Source organism: Haematobia irritans, chromosome 3, assembly GCF_050003625.1.
Source record: "Haematobia irritans isolate KBUSLIRL chromosome 3, ASM5000362v1, whole genome shotgun sequence".
In the NCBI taxonomy this organism is placed as follows: Eukaryota; Metazoa; Arthropoda; class Insecta; order Diptera; family Muscidae; genus Haematobia; species Haematobia irritans.
In genome coordinates, this window is record NC_134399.1 from 153,110,604 (window position 1) to 153,133,065 (window position 22,462).

A 22,462-nucleotide genomic window follows, 5' to 3' on the forward strand; every position below is an offset into this window, starting at 1 on the left:
AAAAAATTGAAATTTTTATATGAAAAACTTGTTTTGCTCATATCTCCTAAACTATGCGTCCTAGAGCGAAAAGGAGCTTAATTCATGACCACCCCCAAAAAATCGAAAATTCCTTCGAAATCCTGAAAAAATTGCAATTTTTATATGAAAAACTTGTTTTGCTCATATCTCCTAAACTATGCGTCCTAGAGCGAAAAGGAACTTAATTCATGACCACCCCCAAAAAATCGAAAATTCCATCCAAATCCTGAAAAAATTGAAATTTTTATACGAAAAACTTGTTTTGCTCATATCTCCTAAACTATGCGTCCTAGAGCGAAAAGGAGCTTAATTCATGACCACCCCAAAAAAATCGAAAATTCCATCCAAAACCTGAAAAAATTGAAATTTTTATATGAAAAACTTGTTTTGCTCATATCTCCTAAACTATGCGTCCTAGAGCGAAAAGGAGCTTAATTCATGACCACCCCCAAAAAATCGAAAATTCCTTCGAAATCCTGAAAAAATTGAAATTTTTATATGAAAAACTTGTTTTGCTCATATCTCCTAAAGTATGCGTCCTAGAGCGAAAAGGAGCTTTATTCATGACCACCCCCAAAAAATCGAAAATTCCTTCGAAATCCTGAAAAAATTGAAATTTTTATATGAAAAACTTGTTTTGCTCATATCTCCTAAACTATGCGTCCTAGAGCGAAAAGGAGCTTAATTCATGACCACCCCCAAAAAATCGAAAATTCCATCCAAATTCTGAAAAAATTGAAATTTTTATACGAAAAACTTGTTTTGCTCATATCTCCTAAACTATGCGTTCTAGAGCGAAAAGGAGCTTAATTCATGACCACCCCCAAAAAATCGAAAATTCCATCCAAATCCTGAAAAAATTGAAATTTTTATATGATAAATTTGTTTTGCTCATATCTCCTAAACTATGCGTCCTAGAGCGAAAAGGAGCTTAATTCATGACCACCCCAAAAAAATCGAAAATTCCATCCAAATCCTGAAAAAATTGAAATTTTTATATGAAAAACTTGTTTTGCTCATATCTCCTAAACTATGCGTCCTAGAGCGAAAAGGAGCTTAATTCATGACCACCCCCAAAAAATCGAAAATTCCTTCGAAATCCTGAAAAAATTGAAATTTTTATATGAAAAACTTGTTTTGCTCATATCTCCTAAACTATGCGTTCTAGAGCGAAACGGAGCTCAATTCATGACCATCCCCAAAAAATCGAAAATTCCTTCCAAATCCTGAAAAAATTGAAATTTTTATATGAAAAACTTGTTTTGCTCATATCTCCTAAACTATGCGTCCTAGAGCGAAAAGGAGCTTAATTCATGACCACCCCCAAAAAATCGAAAATTCCTTCGAAATCCTGAAAAAATTGAAATTTTTATATGAAAAACTTGTTTTGCTCATATCTCCTAAACTATGCGTCCTAGAGCGAAAAGGAGCTTAATTCATGACCACCCCCAAAAAATCGAAAATTCCATCCAAATCCTGAAAAAATTGAAATTTTTATATGAAAAACTTGTTTTGCTCATATCTCCTAAACTATGCGTCCTAGAGCTTAATTCATGACCACCCCCAAAAAATCGAAAATTCCATCCAAATCCTGAAAAAATTGAAATTTTTATATGAAAAACTTGTTTTGCTCATATCTCCTAAACTATGCGTCCTAGAGCGAAAAGGAGCTTAATTCATGACCACCCCCAAAAACTCGAAAATTCCATCCAAATCCTGAAAAAATTGGAATTTGTATATGAAAAACTTGTTTTGCTCATATCTCCTAAACTATGCGTCCTAGAGCGAAAAGGAGCTTAAATCATGACCACCCCAAAAAAATCGACAATTCCATCCAAATCCTGAAAAAATTGAAATTTTTATATGAAAAACTTGTTTTGCTCATATCTCCTAAACTATGCGTCCTAGAGCGAAAAGGTGCTTAATTCATGACCACCCCCAAAAACTCGAAAATTCCTTCGAAATCCTGAAAAAATTTAAATTTTTATATGAAAAACTTGTTTTGCTCATATCTCCTAAACTATGCGTCCTAGAGCGAAAAGGAACTTAATTCATGACCACCCCCAAAAAATCGAAAATTCCAAATTTTTATACGAAAAACTTGTTTTGCTCATATCTCCTAAACTATGCGTCCTAGAGCGAAAAGGAGCTTAATTCATGACCACCCCCAAAAAATCGAAAATTCCATCCAAATCCTGAAAAATTTAAATTTTTATACGAAAAACTTGTTTTGCTCATATCTCCTAAACTATGCGTCCTAGAGCGAAAAGGAGCTTAATTCATGACCACCCCCAAAAAATCGAAAATTCCATCCAAATCCTGAAAAAATTTATATTTTTATATGAAAAATTTGTTTTGCTCATATCTCCTCAACTATGCGTCCTAGAGCGAAAAGGAGCTTAATTCATGACCACCCCCAAAAAATCGAAAATTCCATCCAAATCCTGAGAAAATTGAAATTTTTATATGAAAAACTTGTTTTGCTCATATCTCCTAAACTATGCGTCCTAGAGCGAAAAGGAGCTTAATTCATGACCACCCCCAAAAAATCGAAAATTCCTTCCAAATCCTGAAAAAATTGAAATTTTTATATGAAAAACTTGTTTTGCTCATATCTCCTAAACTATGCGTCCTAGAGCGAAAAGGAGCTTAATTCATGACCACCCCCAAAAAATCGAAAATTCCTTCGAAATCCTGAAAAAATTGAAATTTTTATATGAAAAACTTGTTTTGCTCATATCTCCTAAACTATGCGTCCTAGAGCGAAAAGGAGCTTAATTCATGACCACCCCCAAAAAATCGAAAATTCCATCCAAATCCTGAAAAAATTTAAATTTTTATACGAAAAACTTGTTTTGCTCATATCTCCTAAACTATGCGTCCTAGCGAAAAGGAGCTTAATTCATGACCACCCCCAAAAAATCGAAAATTCCATCCAAATCCTGAAAAAATTTAAATTTTTATATGAAAAATTTGTTTTGCTCATATCTCCTAAACTATGCGCCCTAGAGCGAAAAGGAGCTTAATTCATGACCACCCCCAAAAAATCGAAAATTCCTTCGAAATCCTGAAAAAATTGAAATTTTTATATGAAAAACTTGTTTTGCTCATATCTCCTAACTATGCGTCCTAGAGCGAAAAGGAGCTTAATTCATGACCACCCCCAAAAAATCGAAAATTCCATCCAAATCCTGAAAAAATTGAAATTTTTATATGAAAAACTTGTTTTGCTCATATCTCCTAAACTATGCGTTCTAGAGCGAAAAGGAGCTTAATTCATGACCACCCCCAAAAAATCGAAAATTCCATCCAAATCCTGAAAAAATTGAAATTTTTATATGAAAAACTTGTTTTGCTCATATCTCCTAAACTATGCGCCTTGAGCGAAAAGGAGCTTAATTCATGACCACCCCAAAAAAATCGAAAATTCCATCCAAAACCTGAAAAAATTGAAATTTTTATATGAAAAACTTGTTTTGCTCATATCTCTTAAACTATGCGTCCTAGAGCGAAAAGGAGCTTAATTCATGACCACCCCCAAAAAATCGGAAAATCCATCCAAATCCTGAAAAATTGAAATTTTTATACGAAAAACTTGTTTTGCTCATATCTCCTAAACTATGCGTCCTAGAGCGAAAAGGAGCTTAATTCATGACCACCCCAAAAAAATCGAAAATTCCATCCAAATCCTGAAAAAATTTAAATTTTTATATGAAAAATTTGTTTTGCTCATATCTCCTAAACTATGCGTCCTAGAGTGAAAAGGAGCTTAATTCATGACCACCCCCAAAAAATCGAAAATTCCTTCGAAATCCTGAAAAAATTGAAATTTTTATATGAAAAACTTGTTTTGCTCATATCTCCTAAACTATGCGTCCTAGAGCGAAAAGGAGCTTAATTCATGACCACCCCCAAAAACTCGAAAATTCCTTCCAAATCCTGAAAAAATGAAATTTTTATATGAAAAACTTGTTTTGCTCATATCTCCTAAACTATGCGTCCTAGAGCGAAAAGGAGCTTAATTCATGACCACCCCCAAAAAAATCGAAAATTCCATCCAAATCCTGAAAAAATTGAAATTTTTATACGAAAAACTTGTTTTGCTCATATCTCCTAAACTATGCGTCCTAGAGCGAAAAGGAGCTTAATTCATGACCACCCCCAAAAAATCGAAAATTCCATCCAAATCCTGAAAAAATTTAAATTTTTATATGAAAAATTTGTTTTGCTCATATCTCCTAAACTATGCGTCCTAGAGCGAAAAGGAGCTTAATTCATGACCACCCCCAAAAAATCGAAAATTCCTTCGAAATCCTGAAAAAATTGAAATTTTCATATGAAAAGCTTGTTTTGCTCATATCTCCTAAACTATGCGTCCTAGAGCTTAATTCATGACCACCCCCAAAAAATCGAAAATTCCATCCAAATCCTGAAAAAATTGAAATTTTTATATGAAAAACTTGTTTTGCTCATATCTCCTAAACTATGCGTCCTAGAGCGAAAAGGAGCTTAATTCATGACCACCCCCAAAAAATCGAAAATTCCTTCGAAATCCTGAAAAAATTTAAATTTTTATATGAAAAACTTGTTTTGCTCATATCTCCTAAACTATGCGTCCTAGAGCGAAAAGGAGCTTAATTCATGACCACCCCCAAAAAATCGAAAATTCCATCCAAATCCTGAAAAAATTTAAATTTTTATATGAAAAACTTGTTTTGCTCATATCTCCTAAACTATGCGTCCTAGAGCGAAAAGGAGCTTAATTCATGACCACCCCCAAAAAATCGAAAATTCCTTCCAAATCCTGAAAAAATTGAAATTTTTATATGAAAAACTTGTTTTGCTCATATCTCCTAAACTATGCGTCCTAGAGCGAAAAGGAGCTTAATTCATGACCACCCCCAAAAAATCGAAAATTCCTTCGAAATCCTGAAAAAATTGAAATTTTTATATGAAAAACTTGTTTTGCTCATATCTCCTAAACTATGCGTCCTAGAGCGAAAAGGAGCTTAATTCATGACCACCCCCAAAAAATCGAAAATTCCATCCAAATCCTGAAAAAATTGAAATTTTTATACGAAAAACTTGTTTTGCTCATATCTCCTAAACTATGCGTCCTAGCGAAAAGGAGCTTAATTCATGACCACCCCCAAAAAATCGAAAATTCCATCCAAATCCTGAAAAAATTTAAATTTTTATATGAAAAATTTGTTTTGCTCATATCTCCTAAACTATGCGCCCTAGAGCGAAAAGGAGCTTAATTCATGACCACCCCCAAAAAATCGAAAATTCCTTCGAAATCCTGAAAAAATTGAAATTTTTATATGAAAAACTTGTTTTGCTCATATCTCCTAAACTATGCGTCCTAGAGCGAAAAGGAGCTTAATTCATGACCACCCCCAAAAAATCGAAAATTCCATCCAAATCCTGAAAAAATTGAAATTTTTATATGAAAAACTTGTTTTGCTCATATCTCCTAAACTATGCGTTCTAGAGCGAAAAGGAGCTTAATTCATGACCACCCCCAAAAAATCGAAAATTCCATCCAAATCCTGAAAAAATTGAAATTTTTATATGAAAAACTTGTTTTGCTCATATCTCCTAAACTATGCGCCTTGAGCGAAAAGGAGCTTAATTCATGACCACCCCAAAAAAATCGAAAATTCCATCCAAAACCTGAAAAAATTGAAATTTTTATATGAAAAACTTATTTTGCTCATATCTCCTAAACTATTCGTCCTAGAGCGAAAAGGAGCTTAATTCATGACCACCCCCAAAAAATCGAAAATTCCATCCAAATCCTGAAAAAATTGAAATTTTTATATGAAAAACTTGTTTTGCTCATATCTCCTAAACTATGCGTCCTAAAGCGAAAAGGAGCTTAATTCATGACCACCCCCAAAAAATTGAAAATTCCTTCGAAATCCTGAAAAAATTGAAATTTTTATATGAAAAACTTGTTTTGCTCATATCTCCTAAACTATGCGTCCTAGAGCGAAAAGGAGCTTAATTCATGACCACCCCCAAAAAATCGGAAAATCCATCCAAATCCTGAAAAAATTGAAATTTTTATATGAAAAACTTGTTTTGCTCATATCTCCTAAACTATGCGTCCTAGAGCGAAAAGGAGCTTAATTCATGACCACCCCAAAAAAATCGAAAATTCCATCCAAATCCTGAAAAAATTTAAATTTTTATATGAAAAATTTGTTTTGCTCATATCTCCTAAACTATGCGTCCTAGAGTGAAAAGGAGCTTAATTCATGACCACCCCCAAAAAATCGAAAATTCCTTCGAAATCCTGAAAAAATTGAAATTTTTATATGAAAAACTTGTTTTGCTCATATCTCCTAAACTATGCGTCCTAGAGCTTAATTCATGACCACCCCCAAAAAATCGAAAATTCCATCCAAATCCTGAAAAAATTGAAATTTTTATATGAAAAACTTGTTTTGCTCATATCTCCTAAACTATGCGTTCTAGAGCGAAAAGGAGCTTAATTCATGACCACCCCCAAAAAATAGAAAATTCCTTCCAAATCCTGAAAAAATTTAAATTTTTCTATGAAAAACTTGTTTTGCTCATATCTCCTAAACTATGCGTCCTAGAGCGAAAAGGAGCTTAATTCATGACCACCCCCAAAAAATCGAAAATTCCTTCGAAATCCTGAAAAAATTGAAATTTTTATATGAAAAACTTGTTTTGCTCATATCTCCTAAACTATGCGTCCTAGAGCGAAAAGGAGCTTAATTCATGACCACCCCCAAAAAATCGAAAATTCCATCCAAATCCTGAAAAAATTGAAATTTTTATACGAAAAACTTGTTTTGCTCATATCTCCTAAACTATGCGTCCTAGAGCGAAAAGGAGCTTAATTCATGACCACCCCCAAAAAATCGAAAATTCCATCCAAATCCTGAAAAAATTTAAATTTTTATATGAAAAATTTGTTTTGCTCATATCTCCTAAACTATGCGTCCTAGAGCGAAAAGGAGCTTAATTCATGGCCACCCCCAAAAAATCGAAAATTCCATCCAAATCCTGAAAAAATTGAAATTTTTATATGAAAAACTTGTTTTGCTCATATCTCCTAAACTATGCGTTCTAGAGCGAAAACGAGCTTAATTCATGACCACCCCCAAAAAATCGAAAATTCCATCCAAATCCTGAAAAAATTGAAATTTTTATATGAAAAACTTGTTTTGCTCATATCTCCTAAACTATGCGTTCTAGAGCGAAAAGGAGCTCAATTCATGACCATCCCCAAAAAATCGAAAATTCCTTCCAAATCCTGAAAAAATTGAAATTTTTATATGAAAAACTTGTTTTGCTCATATCTCCTAAACTATGCGTCCTAGAGCGAAAAAGAGCTTAATTCATGACCACCCCCAAAAAATCGAAAATTCCTTCGAAATCCTGAAAAAATTGAAATTTTTATATGAAAAACTTGTTTTGCTCATATCTCCTAAACTATGCGTCCTAGAGCGAAAAGGAGCTTAATTCATGACCACCCCCAAAAAATCGAAAATTCCATCCAAATCCTGAAAAAATTGAAATTTTTATATGAAAAACTTGTTTTGCTCATATCTCCTAAACTATGCGTCCTAGAGCTTAATTCATGACCACCCCCAAAAAATCGAAAATTCCATCCAAATCCTGAAAAAATTGAAATTTTTATATGAAAAACTTGTTTTGCTCATATCTCCTAAACTATGCGTCCTAGAGCGAAAAGGAGCTTAATTCATGACCACCCCCAAAAACTCGAAAATTCCATCCAAATCCTGAAAAAATTGAAATTTGTATATGAAAAACTTGTTTTGCTCATATCTCCTAAACTATGCGTCCTAGAGCGAAAAGGAGCTTAAATCATGACCACCCCAAAATAATCGACAATTCCATCCAAATCCTGAAAAAATTGAAATTTTTATATGAAAAACTTGTTTTGCTCATATCTCCTAAACTATGCGTCCTAGAGCGAAAAGGAGCTTAATTCATGACCACCCCCAAAAAATCGAAAATTCCTTCGAAATCCTGAAAAAATTGAAATTTTTATATGAAAAACTTGTTTTGCTCATATCTCCTAAACTATGCGTCCTAGAGCGAAAAGGAGCTTAATTCATGACCACCCCCAAAAAATCGAAAATTCCAAATTTTTATACGAAAAACTTGTTTTGCTCATATCTCCTAAACTATGCGTCCTAGAGCGAAAAGGAGCTTAATTCATGACCACCCCCAAAAAATCGAAAATTCCATCCAAATCCTGAAAAAATTTAAATTTTTATACGAAAAACTTGTTTTGCTCATATCTCCTAAACTATGCGTCCTAGAGCGAAAAGGAGCTTAATTCATGACCACCCCCAAAAAATCGAAAATTCCATCCAAATCCTGAAAAAATTTAAATTTTTATATGAAAAATTTGTTTTGCTCATATCTCCTCAACTATGCGTCCTAGAGCGAAAAGGAGCTTAATTCATGACCACCCCCAAAAAATCGAAAATTCCATCCAAATCCTGAAAAAATTGAAATTTTTATATGAAAAACTTGTTTTGCTCATATCTCCTAAACTATGCGTCCTAGAGCGAAAAGGAGCTTAATTCATGACCACCCCCAAAAAATCGAAAATTCCTTCCAAATCCTGAAAAAATTGAAATTTTTATATGAAAAACTTGTTTTGCTCATATCTCCTAAACTATGCGTCCTAGAGCGAAAAGGAGCTTAATTCATGACCACCCCCAAAAAATCGAAAATTCCTCCGAAATCCTGAAAAAATTGAAATTTTTATATGAAAAACTTGTTTTGCTCATATCTCCTAAACTATGCGTCCTAGAGCGAAAAGGAGCTTAATTCATGACCACCCCCAAAAAATCGAAAATTCCATCCAAATCCTGAAAAAATTGAAATTTTTATACGAAAAACTTGTTTTGCTCATATCTCCTAAACTATGCGTCCTAGCGAAAAGGAGCTTAATTCATGACCACCCCCAAAAAATCGAAAATTCCATCCAAATCCTGAAAAAATTGAAATTTTTATATGAAAAACTTGTTTTGCTCATATCTCCTAAACTATGCGTCCTAGAGCGAAAAGGAGCTTAATTCATGACCACCCCCAAAAAATCGAAAATTCCATCCAAATCCTGAAAAAATTGAAATTTTTATATGAAAAACTTGTTTTGCTCATATCTCCTAAACTATGCGTTCTAGAGCGAAAAGGAGCTTAATTCATGACCACCCCCAAAAAATCGAAAATTCCATCCAAATCCTGAAAAAATTGAAATTTTTATATGAAAAACTTGTTTTGCTCATATCTCCTAAACTATGCGCCTTGAGCGAAAAGGAGCTTAATTCATGACCACCCCAAAAAAATCGAAAATTCCATCCAAAACCTGAAAAAATTGAAATTTTTATATGAAAAACTTGTTTTGCTCATATCTCCTAAACTATGCGTCCTAGAGCGAAAAGGAGCTTAATTCATGACCACCCCCAAAAAATCGGAAAATCCATCCAAATCCTGAAAAAATTGAAATTTTTATACGAAAAACTTGTTTTGCTCATATCTCCTAAACTATGCGTCCTAGAGCGAAAAGGAGCTTAATTCATGACCACCCCAAAAAAATCGAAAATTCCATCCAAATCCTGAAAAAATGTAAATTTTTATATGAAAAAATTGTTTTGCTCATATCTCCTAAACTATGCGTCCTAGAGTGAAAAGGAGCTTAATTCATGACCACCCCCAAAAAATCGAAAATTCCTTCGAAATCCTGAAAAAATTGAAATTTTTATATGAAAAACTTGTTTTGCTCATATCTCCTAAACTATGCGTCCTAGAGCGAAAAGGAGCTTAATTCATGACCACCCCCAAAAACTCGAAAATTCCTTCCAAATCCTGAAAAAAATGAAATTTTTATATGAAAAACTTGTTTTGCTCATATCTCCTAAACTATGCGTCCTAGAGCGAAAAGGAGCTTAATTCATGACCACCCCCAAAAAAATCGAAAATTCCATCCAAATCCTGAAAAAATTGAAATTTTTATACGAAAAACTTGTTTTGCTCATATCTCCTAAACTATGCGTCCTAGAGCGAAAAGGAGCTTAATTCATGACCACCCCCAAAAAATCGAAAATTCCATCCAAATCCTGAAAAAATTTAAATTTTTATATGAAAAATTTGTTTTGCTCATATCTCCTAAACTATGCGTCCTAGAGCGAAAAGGAGCTTAATTCATGACCACCCCCAAAAAATCGAAAATTCCTTCGAAATCCTGAAAAAATTGAAATTTTCATATGAAAAACTTGTTTTGCTCATATCTCCTAAACTATGCGTCCTAGAGCTTAATTCATGACCACCCCCAAAAAATCGAAAATTCCATCCAAATCCTGAAAAAATTGAAATTTTTATATGAAAAACTTGTTTTGCTCATATCTCCTAAACTATGCGTTCTAGAGCGAAAAGGAGCTTAATTCATGACCACCCCCCAAAAAATCGAAAATTCCATCCAAATCCTGAAAAAATTTAAATTTTTATATGAAAAACTTGTTTTGCTCATATCTCCTAAACTATGCGCCTTGAGCGAAAAGGAGCTTAATTCATGACCACCCCAAAAAAATCGAAAATTCCATCCAAATCCTGAAAAAATTGAAATTTTTATATGGAAAACCTATTTTGCTCATATCTCCTAAACTATGCGTCCTAGAGCGAAAAGGAGCTTAATTCATGACCACCCCCAAAAAATCGAAAATTCCATCCAAATCCTGAAAAAATTGAAATTTTTATATGAAAAACTTGTTTTGCTCATATCTCCTAAACTATGCGTCCTAGAGCGAAAAGGAGCTTAATTCATGACCACCCCCAAAAAATCGAAAATTCCTTCCAAATCCTGAAAAAATTGAAATTTTTATATGAAAAACTTGTTTTGCTCATATCTCCTAAACTATGCGTTCTAGAGCGAAAAGGAGCTTAATTCATGACCACCCCCAAAAAATCGAAAATTCCATCCAAATCCTGAAAAAATTGAAATTTTTATATGAAAAACTTGTTTTGCTCATATCTCCTAAACTATGCGTCCTAGAGCGAAAAGGAGCTTAATTCATGACCACCCCCAAAAAGTCGAAAATTCCTTCGAAATTCTGAAAAAATTGAAATTTTTATATGAAAAACTTGTTTTGCTCATATCTCCTAAACTATGCGTCCTAGAGCGAAAAGGAGCTTAATTCATGACCACCCCCAAAAAATCGAAAATTCCATCCAAATCCTGAAAAAATTGAAATTTTTATACGAAAAACTTGTTTTGCTCATATCTCCTAAACTATGCGTCCTAGAGCGAAAAAGAGCTTAATTCATGACCACCCCCAAAAAATCGAAAATTCCATCCAAATCCTGAAAAAAATTAAATTTTTATATGAAAAATTTGTTTTGCTCATATCTCCTAAACTATGCGTCCTAGAGCGAAAAGGAGCTTAATTCATGACCACCCCCAAAAAATCGAAAATTCCTTCGAAATCCTGAAAAAATTGAAATTTTTATATAAAAAACTTGTTTTGCTCATATCTCCTAAACTATGCGTCCTAGAGCGAAAAGGAGCTTAAATCATGACCACCCCAAAAAAATCGACAATTCCATCCAAATCCTGAAAAAATTGAAATTTTTATATGAAAAACTTGTTTTGCTCATATCTCCTAAACTATGCGTCCTAGAGCGAAAAGGAGCTTAATTCATGACCACCCCCAAAAAATCGAAAATTCCTTCGAAATCCTGAAAAAATTTAAATTTTTATATGAAAAACTTGTTTTGCTCATATCTCCTAAACTATGCGTCCTAGAGCGAAAAGGAGCTTAATTCATGACCACCCCCAAAAAATCGAAAATTCCAAATTTTTATACGAAAAACTTGTTTTGCTCATATCTCCTAAACTATGCGTCCTAGAGCGAAAAGGAGCTTAATTCATGACCACCCCCAAAAAATCGAAAATTCCATCCAAATCCTGAAAAAATTTAAATTTTTATACGAAAAACTTGTTTTGCTCATATCTCCTAAACTATGCGTCCTAGAGCGAAAAGGAGCTTAATTCATGACCACCCCCAAAAAATCGAAAATTCCATCCAAATCCTGAAAAAATTTAAATTTTTATATGAAAAACTTGTTTTGCTCATATCTCCTAAACTATGCGTCCTAGAGCGAAAAGGAGCTTAATTCATGACCACCCCCAAAAAATCGAAAATTCCTTCCAAATCCTGAAAAAATTGAAATTTTTATATGAAAAACTTGTTTTGCTCATATCTCCTAAACTATGCGTCCTAGAGCGAAAAGGAGCTTAATTCATGACCACCCCCAAAAAATCGAAAATTCCTTCGAAATCCTGAAAAAATTGAAATTTTTATATGAAAAACTTGTTTTGCTCATATCTCCTAAACTATGCGTCCTAGAGCGAAAAGGAGCTTAATTCATGACCACCCCCAAAAAATCGAAAATTCCATCCAAATCCTGAAAAAATTGAAATTTTTATACGAAAAACTTGTTTTGCTCATATCTCCTAAACTATGCGTCCTATCGAAAAGGAGCTTAATTCATGACCACCCCCAAAAAATCGAAAATTCCATCCAAATCCTGAAAAAATTTAAATTTTTATATGAAAAATTTGTTTTGCTCATATCTCCTAAACTATGCGCCCTAGAGCGAAAAGGAGCTTAATTCATGACCACCCCCAAAAAATCGAAAATTCCTTCGAAATCCTGAAAAAATTGAAATTTTTATATGAAAAACTTGTTTTGCTCATATCTCCTAAACTATGCGTCCTAGAGCGAAAAGGAGCTTAATTCATGACCACCCCCAAAAAATCGAAAATTCCATCCAAATCCTGAAAAAATTGAAATTTTTATATGAAAAACTTGTTTTGCTCATATCTCCTAAACTATGCGTTCTAGAGCGAAAAGGAGCTTAATTCATGACCACCCCCAAAAAATCGAAAATTCCATCCAAATCCTGAAAAAATTGAAATTTTTATATGAAAAACTTGTTTTGCTCATATCTCCTAAACTATGCGCCTTGAGCGAAAAGGAGCTTAATTCATGACCACCCAAAAAAAATCGAAAATTCCATCCAAAACCTGAAAAAATTGAAATTTTTATATGAAAAACTTGTTTTGCTCATATCTCCTAAACTATGCGTCCTAGAGCGAAAAGGAGCTTAATTCATGACCACCCCCAAAAAATCGGAAAATCCATCCAAATCCTGAAAAAATTGAAATTTTTATACGAAAAACTTGTTTTGCTCATATCTCCTAAACTATGCGTCCTAGAGCGAAAAGGAGCTTAATTCATGACCACCCCAAAAAAATCGAAAATTCCATCCAAATCCTGAAAAAATTTAAATTTTTATATGAAAAATTTGTTTTGCTCATATCTCCTAAACTATGCGTCCTAGAGTGAAAAGGAGCTTAATTCATGACCACCCCCAAAAAATCGAAAATTCCTTCGAAATCCTGAAAAAATTGAAATTTTTATATGAAAAACTTGTTTTGCTCATATCTCCTAAACTATGCGTCCTAGAGCGAAAAGGAGCTTAATTCATGACCACCCCCAAAAACTCGAAAATTCCTTCCAAATCCTGAAAAAAATGAAATTTTTATATGAAAAACTTGTTTTGCTCATATCTCCTAAACTATGCGTCCTAGAGCGAAAAGGAGCTTAATTCATGACCACCCCCAAAAAAATCGAAAATTCCATCCAAATCCTGAAAAAATTGAAATTTTTATACGAAAAACTTGTTTTGCTCATATCTCCTAAACTATGCGTCCTAGAGCGAAAAGGAGCTTAATTCATGACCACCCCCAAAAAATCGAAAATTCCATCCAAATCCTGAAAAAATTTAAATTTTTATATGAAAAATTTGTTTTGCTCATATCTCCTAAACTATGCGTCCTAGAGCGAAAAGGAGCTTAATTCATGACCACCCCCAAAAAATCGAAAATTCCTTCGAAATCCTGAAAAAATTGAAATTTTCATATGAAAAACTTGTTTTGCTCATATCTCCTAAACTATGCGTCCTAGAGCTTAATTCATGACCACCCCCAAAAAATCGAAAATTCCATCCAAATCCTGAAAAAATTGAAATTTTTATATGAAAAACTTGTTTTGCTCATATCTCCTAAACTATGCGTTCTAGAGCGAAAAGGAGCTTAATTCATGACCACCCCCCAAAAAATCGAAAATTCCATCCAAATCCTGAAAAAATTTAAATTTTTATATGAAAAACTTGTTTTGCTCATATCTCCTAAACTATGCGCCTTGAGCGAAAAGGAGCTTAATTCATGACCACCCCAAAAAAATCGAAAATTCCATCCAAATCCTGAAAAAATTGAAATTTTTATATGAAAAACCTATTTTGCTCATATCTCCTAAACTATGCGTCCTAGAGCGAAAAGGAGCTTAATTCATGACCACCCCCAAAAAATCGAAAATTCCATCCAAATCCTGAAAAAATTGAAATTTTTATATGAAAAACTTGTTTTGCTCATATCTCCTAAACTATGCGTCCTAGAGCGAAAAGGAGCTTAATTCATGACCACCCCCAAAAAATCGAAAATTCCTTCCAAATCCTGAAAAAATTGAAATTTTTATATGAAAAACTTGTTTTGCTCATATCTCCTAAACTATGCAATCTAGAGCGAAAAGGAGCTTAATTCATGACCACCCCCAAAAAATCGAAAATTCCATCCAAATCCTGAAAAAATTGAAATTTTTATATGAAAAACTTGTTTTGCTCATATCTCCTAAACTATGCGTCCTAGAGCGAAAAGGAGCTTAATTCATGACCACCCCCAAAAAGTCGAAAATTCTGAAAAAATTGAAATTTTTATATGAAAAACTTGTTTTGCTCATATCTCTTAAACTATGCGTCCTAGAGCGAAAAGGAGCTTAATTCATGACCACCCCCAAAAAATCGAAAATTCCATCCAAATCCTGAAAAAATTTAAATTTTTATACGAAAAACTTGTTTTGCTCATATCTCCTAAACTATGCGTCCTAGAGCGAAAAAGAGCTTAATTCATGACCACCCCCAAAAAATCGAAAATTCCATCCAAATCCTGAAAAAAATTAAATTTTTATATGAAAAATTTGTTTTGCTCATATCTCCTAAACTATGCGTCCTAGAGCGAAAAGGAGCTTAATTCATGACCACCCCCAAAAAATCGAAAATTCCTTCGAAATCCTGAAAAAATTGAAATTTTTATATAAAAAACTTGTTTTGCTCATATCTCCTAAACTATGCGTCCTAGAGCTTAATTCATGACCACCCCCAAAAAATCGAAAATTCCATCCAAATCCTGAAAAAATTGAAATTTTTATATGAAAAACTTGTTTTGCTCATATCTCCTAAACTATGCGTCCTAGAGCGAAAAGGAGCTTAATTCATGACCACCCTCAAAAAATCGAAAATTCCATCCAAATCCTGAAAAAATTGAAATTTTTTACGAAAAACTTGTTTTGCTCATATCTCCTAAACTATGCGTCCTAGAGCGAAAAGGAGCTTAATTCATGACCACCCCCAAAAAATCGAAAATTCCATCCAAATCCTGAAAAAATTGAAATTTTTATATGAAAAACTTGTTTTGCTCATATCTCCTAAACTATGCGTCCTAGAGTGAAAATGAGCTTAATTCATGACCACCCCCAAAAAATCGAAATGCATCCAAATCCTGAAAAAATTGAAATTTTTATATGAAAAACTTGTTTTGCTCATATCTCCTAAACTATGCGTCCTAGAGCGAAAAGGAGCTTAATTCATGACCACCCCCAAAAAATCGAAAATCCTGAAAAAATTTAAATTTTTATATGAAAAACTTGTTTTGCTCATATCTCCTAAACTATGCGTCCTAGAGCGAAAATGAGCTTAATTCATGACCACCCTCAAAAAATCGAAAATTCCATCCAAATCCTGAAAAAATTTAAATTTTTATATGAAAAATTTGTTTTGCTCATATCTCCTAAACTATGAGCGAAAAGGAGCTTAATTCATGACCACCCCCAAAAAATCGAAAATTCCATCCAAATCCTGAACAAATTTAAATTTTTATATGAAAAACTTGTTTTGCTCATATCTCCTAAACTATGCGTCCTAGAGCGAAAAGGAGCTTAATTCATGACCACCCCAAAAAAAATCGAAAAATCCATCCAAATCCTGAAAAAATTGAAATTTTTATATGAAAAACTTGTTTTGCTCATATCTCCTAAACTATGCGTCCTAGAGCGAAAAGGAGCTTAATTCATGACCACCCCCAAAAAATCGAAAATTCCATCCAAATCCTGAAAAAATTTAAATTTTTATATGAAAAACTTGTTTTGCTCATATCTCCTAAACTATGCGTCCTAGAGCGAAAAGGAGCTTAAATCATGACCACCCCAAAAAAATCGACAATTCCATCCAAATCCTGAAAAAATTGAAATTTTTATATGAAAAACTTGTTTTGCTCATATCTCCTAAACTATGCGTCCTAGAGCGAAAAGGAGCTTAATTCATGACCACCCCCAAAAAATCGAAAATTCCTTCGAAATCCTGAAAAAATTTAAATTTTTATATGAAAAACTTGTTTTGCTCATATCTCCTAAACTATGCGTCCTAGAGCGAAAAGGAGCTTAATTCATGACCACCCCCAAAAAATCGAAAATTCCAAATTTTTATACGAAAAACTTGTTTTGCTCATATCTCCTAAACTATGCGTCCTAGAGCGAAAAGGAGCTTAATTCATGACCACCCCCAAAAAATCGAAAATTCCATCCAAATCCTGAAAAAATTTAAATTTTTATACGAAAAACTTGTTTTGCTCATATCTCCTAAACTATGCGTCCTAGAGCGAAAAGGAGCTTAATTCATGACCACCCCCAAAAAATCGAAAATTCCATCCAAATCCTGAAAAAATTTAAATTTTTATATGAAAAATTTGTTTTGCTCATATCTCCTCAACTATGCGTCCTAGAGCGAAAAGGAGCTTAATTCATGACCACCCCCAAAAAATCGAAAATTCCATCCAAATCCTGAAAAAATTGAAATTTTTATATGAAAAACTTGTTTTGCTCATATCTCCTAAACTATGCGTCCTAGAGCGAAAAGGAGCTTAATTCATGACCACCCCCAAAAAATCGAAAATTCCTTCCAAATCCTGAAAAAATTGAAATTTTTATATGAAAAACTTGTTTTGCTCATATCTCCTAAACTATGCGTCCTAGAGCGAAAAGGAGCTTAATTCATGACCACCCCCAAAAAATCGGAAATTCCTTCGAAATCCTGAAAAAATTGAAATTTTTATATGAAAAACTTGTTTTGCTCATATCTCCTAAACTATGCGTCCTAGAGCGAAAAGGAGCTTAATTCATGACCACCCCCAAAAAATCGAAAATTCCATCCAAATCCTGAAAAAATTGAAATTTTTATACGAAAAACTTATTTTGCTCATATCTCCTAAACTATGCGTCCTAGCGAAAAGGAGCTTAATTCATGACCACCCCCAAAAAATCGAAAATTCCATCCAAATCCTGAAAAAATTTAAATTTTTATATGAAAAATTTGTTTTGCTCATATCTCCTAAACTATGCGCCCTAGAGCGAAAAGGAGCTTAATTCATGACCACCCCCAAAAAATCGAAAATTCCTTCGAAATCCTGAAAAAATTGAAATTTTTATATGAAAACCTTGTTTTGCTCATATCTCCTAAACTATGCGTCCTAGAGCGAAAAGGAGCTTAATTCATGACCACCCCCAAAAAATCGAAAATTCCATCCAAATCCTGAAAAAATTGAAATTTTTATATGAAAAACTTGTTTTGCTCATATCTCCTAAACTATGCGTTCTAGAGCGAAAAGGAGCTTAATTCATGACCACCCCCAAAAAATCGAAAATTCCATCCAAATCCTGAAAAAATTGAAATTTTTATATGAAAAACTTGTTTTGCTCATATCTCCTAAACTATGCGCCTTGAGCGAAAAGGAGCTTAATTCATGACCACCCCCAAAAAATCGAAAATTCCTTCCAAATCCTGAAAAAATTGAAATTTTTATATGAAAAACTTGTTTTGCTCATATCTCCTAAACTATGCGTCCTAGAGCGAAAAGGAGCTTAATTCATGACCACCCCCAAAAAATCGAAAATTCCTTCGAAATCCTGAAAAAATTGAAATTTTTATATGAAAAACTTGTTTTGCTCATATCTCCTAAACTATGCGTCCTAGAGCGAAAAGGAGCTTAATTCATGACCACCCCCAAAAAATCGAAAATTCCATCCAAATCCTGAAAAAATTGAAATTTTTATACGAAAAACTTGTTTTGCTCATATCTCCTAAACTATGCGTCCTAGCGAAAAGGAGCTTAATTCATGACCACCCCCAAAAAATCGAAAATTCCATCCAAATCCTGAAAAAATTTAAATTTTTATATGAAAAATTTGTTTTGCTCATATCTCCTAAACTATGCGCCTTGAGCGAAAAGGAGCTTAATTCATGACCACCCCCAAAAAATCGAAAATTCCATCCAAATCCTGAAAAAATTGAAATTTTTATATGAAAAACTTGTTTTGCTCATATCTCCTGAACTATGCGTTCTAGAGCGAAAAGGAGCTTAATTCATGACCACCCCCAAAAAATCGAAAATTCCATCCAAATCCTGAAAAAATTGAAATTTTTATATGAAAAACTTGTTTTGCTCATATCTCCTAAACTATGCGCCTTGAGCGAAAAGGAGCTTAATTCGTGACCACCCCAAAAAAATCGAAAATTCCATCCAAAACCTGAAAAAATTGAAATTTTTATATGAAAAACTTATTTTGCTCATATCTCCTAAACTATTCGTCCTAGAGCGAAAAGGAGCTTAATTCATGACCACCCCCAAAAAATCGAAAATTCCATCCAAATCCTGAAAAAATTGAAATTTTATATGAAAAACTTGTTTTGCTCATATCTCCTAAACTATGCGTCCTAAAGCGAAAAGGAGCTTAATTCATGACCACCCCCAAAAAATTGAAAATTCCTTCGAAATCCTGAAAAAATTGAAATTTTTATATGAAAAACTTGTTTTGCTCATATCTCCTAAACTATGCGTCCTAGAGCGAAAAGGAGCTTAATTCATGACCACCCCCAAAAAATCGGAAAATCCATCCAAATCCTGAAAAAATTGAAATTTTTATACGAAAAACTTGTTTTGCTCATATCTCCTAAACTATGCGTCCTAGAGCGAAAAGGAGCTTAATTCATGACCACCCCAAAAAAATCGAAAATTCCATCCAAATCCTGAAAAAATTTAAATTTTTATATGAAAAATTTGTTTTGCTCATATCTCCTAAACTATGCGTCCTAGAGTGAAAAGGAGCTTAATTCATGACCACCCCCAAAAAATCGAAAATTCCTTCGAAATCCTGAAAAAATTGAAATTTTTATATGAAAAACTTGTTTTGCTCATATCTCCTAAACTATGCGTCCTAGAGCTTAATTCATGACCACCCCCAAAAAATCGAAAATTCCATCCAAATCCTGAAAAAATTGAAATTTTTATATGAAAAACTTGTTTTGCTCATATCTCCTAAACTATGCGTTCTAGAGCGAAAAGGAGCTTAATTCATGACCACCCCCAAAAAATCGAAAATTCCATCCAAATCCTGAAAAAATTTAAATTTTTATATGAAAAGCTTGTTTTGCTCATATCTCCTAAACTATGCGTCCTAGAGCGAAAAGGAGCTTAATTCATGACCACCCCAAAAAAATCGAAAATTCCATCCAAATCCTGAAAAAATTGAAATTTTTATATGAAAAACTTGTTTTGCTCATATCTCTAAACTATGCGTCCTAGAGCGAAAAGGAGCTTAATTCATGACCACCCCCAAAAAATCGAAAATTCCATCCAAATCCTGAAAAAATTGAAATTTTTATATGAAAAACTTGTTTTGTTCATATCTCCTAAACTATGCGTCCTAGAGCGAAAAGGAGCTTAATTCATGACCACCCCCAAAAAATCTAAAATTCCTTCCAAATCCTGAAAAAATTTAAATTTTTCTATGAAAAACTTGTTTTGCTCATATCTCCTAAACTATGCGTCCTAGAGCGAAAAGGAGCTTAATTCATGACCACCCCCAAAAAATCGAAAATTCCATCCAAATCCTGAAAAAATTGAAATTTTTATATGAAAAATTTGTTTTGCTCATATCTCCTAAACTATGCGTCCTAGAGCGAAAAGGAGCTTAATTCATGACCACCCCCAAAAAATCGAAAATTCCTTCGAAATCCTGAAAAAATTGAAATTTTCATATGAAAAACTTGTTTTGCTCATATCTCCTAAACTATGCGTCCTAGAGCTTAATTCATGACCACCCCCAAAAAAATCGAAAATTCCATCCAAATCCTGAAAAAATTGAAATTTTTATATGAAAAACTTGTTTTGCTCATATCTCCTAAACTATGCGTTCTAGAGCGAAAAGGAGCTTAATTCATGACCACCCCCCAAAAAATCGAAAATTCCATCCAAATCCTGAAAAAATTTAAATTTTTATATGAAAAACTTGTTTTGCTCATATCTCCTAAACTATGCGTCCTAGAGCGAAAAGGAGCTTAATTCATGACCACCCCCAAAAATCGAAAATTCCATCCAAATCCTGAAAAAATTGAAATTTTTATATGAAAAACTTGTTTTGCTCATATCTCCTAAACTATGCGTCCTAGAGCGAAAAGGAGCTTAATTCATGACCACCCCCAAAAAATCGAAAATTCCTTCGAAATCCTGAAAAAATTTAAATTTTTATATGAAAAACTTGTTTTGCTCATATCTCCTAAACTATGCGTCCTAGAGCGAAAAGGAGCTTAATTCATGACCACCCCCAAAAAATCGAAAATTCCAAATTTTTATACGAAAAACTTGTTTTGCTCATATCTCCTAAACTATGCGTCCTAGAGCGAAAAGGAGCTTAATTCATGACCACCCCCAAAAAATCGAAAATTCCATCCAAATCCTGAAAAAATTTAAATTTTTATACGAAAAACTTGTTTTGCTCATATCTCCTAAACTATGCGTCCTAGAGCGAAAAGGAGCTTAATTCATGACCACCCCAAAAAAAATCGAAAAATCCATCCAAATCCTGAAAAAATTGAAATTTTTATATGAAAAACTTGTTTTGCTCATATCTCCTAAACTATGCGTCCTAGAGCGAAAAGGAGCTTAAATCATGACCACCCCAAAAAAATCGACAATTCCATCCAAATCCTGAAAAAATTGAAATTTTTATATGAAAAACTTGTTTTGCTCATATCTCCTAAACTATGCGTCCTAGAGCGAAAAGGAGCTTAATTCATGACCACCCCCAAAAAATCGAAAATTCCTTCGAAATCCTGAAAAAATTTAAATTTTTATATGAAAAACTTGTTTTGCTCATATCTCCTAAACTATGCGTCCTAGAGCGAAAAGGAGCTTAATTCATGACCACCCCCAAAAAATCGAAAATTCCAAATTTTTATACGAAAAACTTGTTTTGCTCATATCTCCTAAACTATGCGTCCTAGAGCGAAAAGGAGCTTAATTCATGACCACCCCCAAAAAATCGAAAATTCCATCCAAATCCTGAAAAAATTTAAATTTTTATACGAAAAACTTGTTTTGCTCATATCTCCTAAACTATGCGTCCTAGAGCGAAAAGGAGCTTAATTCATGACCACCCCCAAAAAATCGAAAATTCCATCCAAATCCTGAAAAAATTTAAATTTTTATATGAAAAATTTGTTTTGCTCATATCTCCTCAACTATGCGTCCTAGAGCGAAAAGGAGCTTAATTCATGACCACCCCCAAAAAATCGAAAATTCCATCCAAATCCTGAAAAAATTGAAATTTTTATATGAAAAACTTGTTTTGCTCATATCTCCTAAACTATGCGTCCTAGAGCGAAAAGGAGCTTAATTCATGACCACCCCCAAAAAATCGAAAATTCCTTCCAAATCCTGAAAAAATTGAAATTTTTATATGAAAAACTTGTTTTGCTCATATCTCCTAAACTATGCGTCCTAGAGCGAAAAGGAGCTTAATTCATGACCACCCCCAAAAAATCGGAAATTCCTTCGAAATCCTGAAAAAATTGAAATTTTTATATGAAAAACTTGTTTTGCTCATATCTCCTAAACTATGCGTCCTAGAGCGAAAAGGAGCTTAATTCATGACCACCCCCAAAAAATCGAAAATTCCATCCAAATCCTGAAAAAATTGAAATTTTTATACGAAAAACTTATTTTGCTCATATCTCCTAAACTATGCGTCCTAGCGAAAAGGAGCTTAATTCATGACCACCCCCAAAAAATCGAAAATTCCATCCAAATCCTGAAAAAATTTAAATTTTTATATGAAAAATTTGTTTTGCTCATATCTCCTAAACTATGCGCCCTAGAGCGAAAAGGAGCTTAATTCATGACCACCCCCAAAAAATCGAA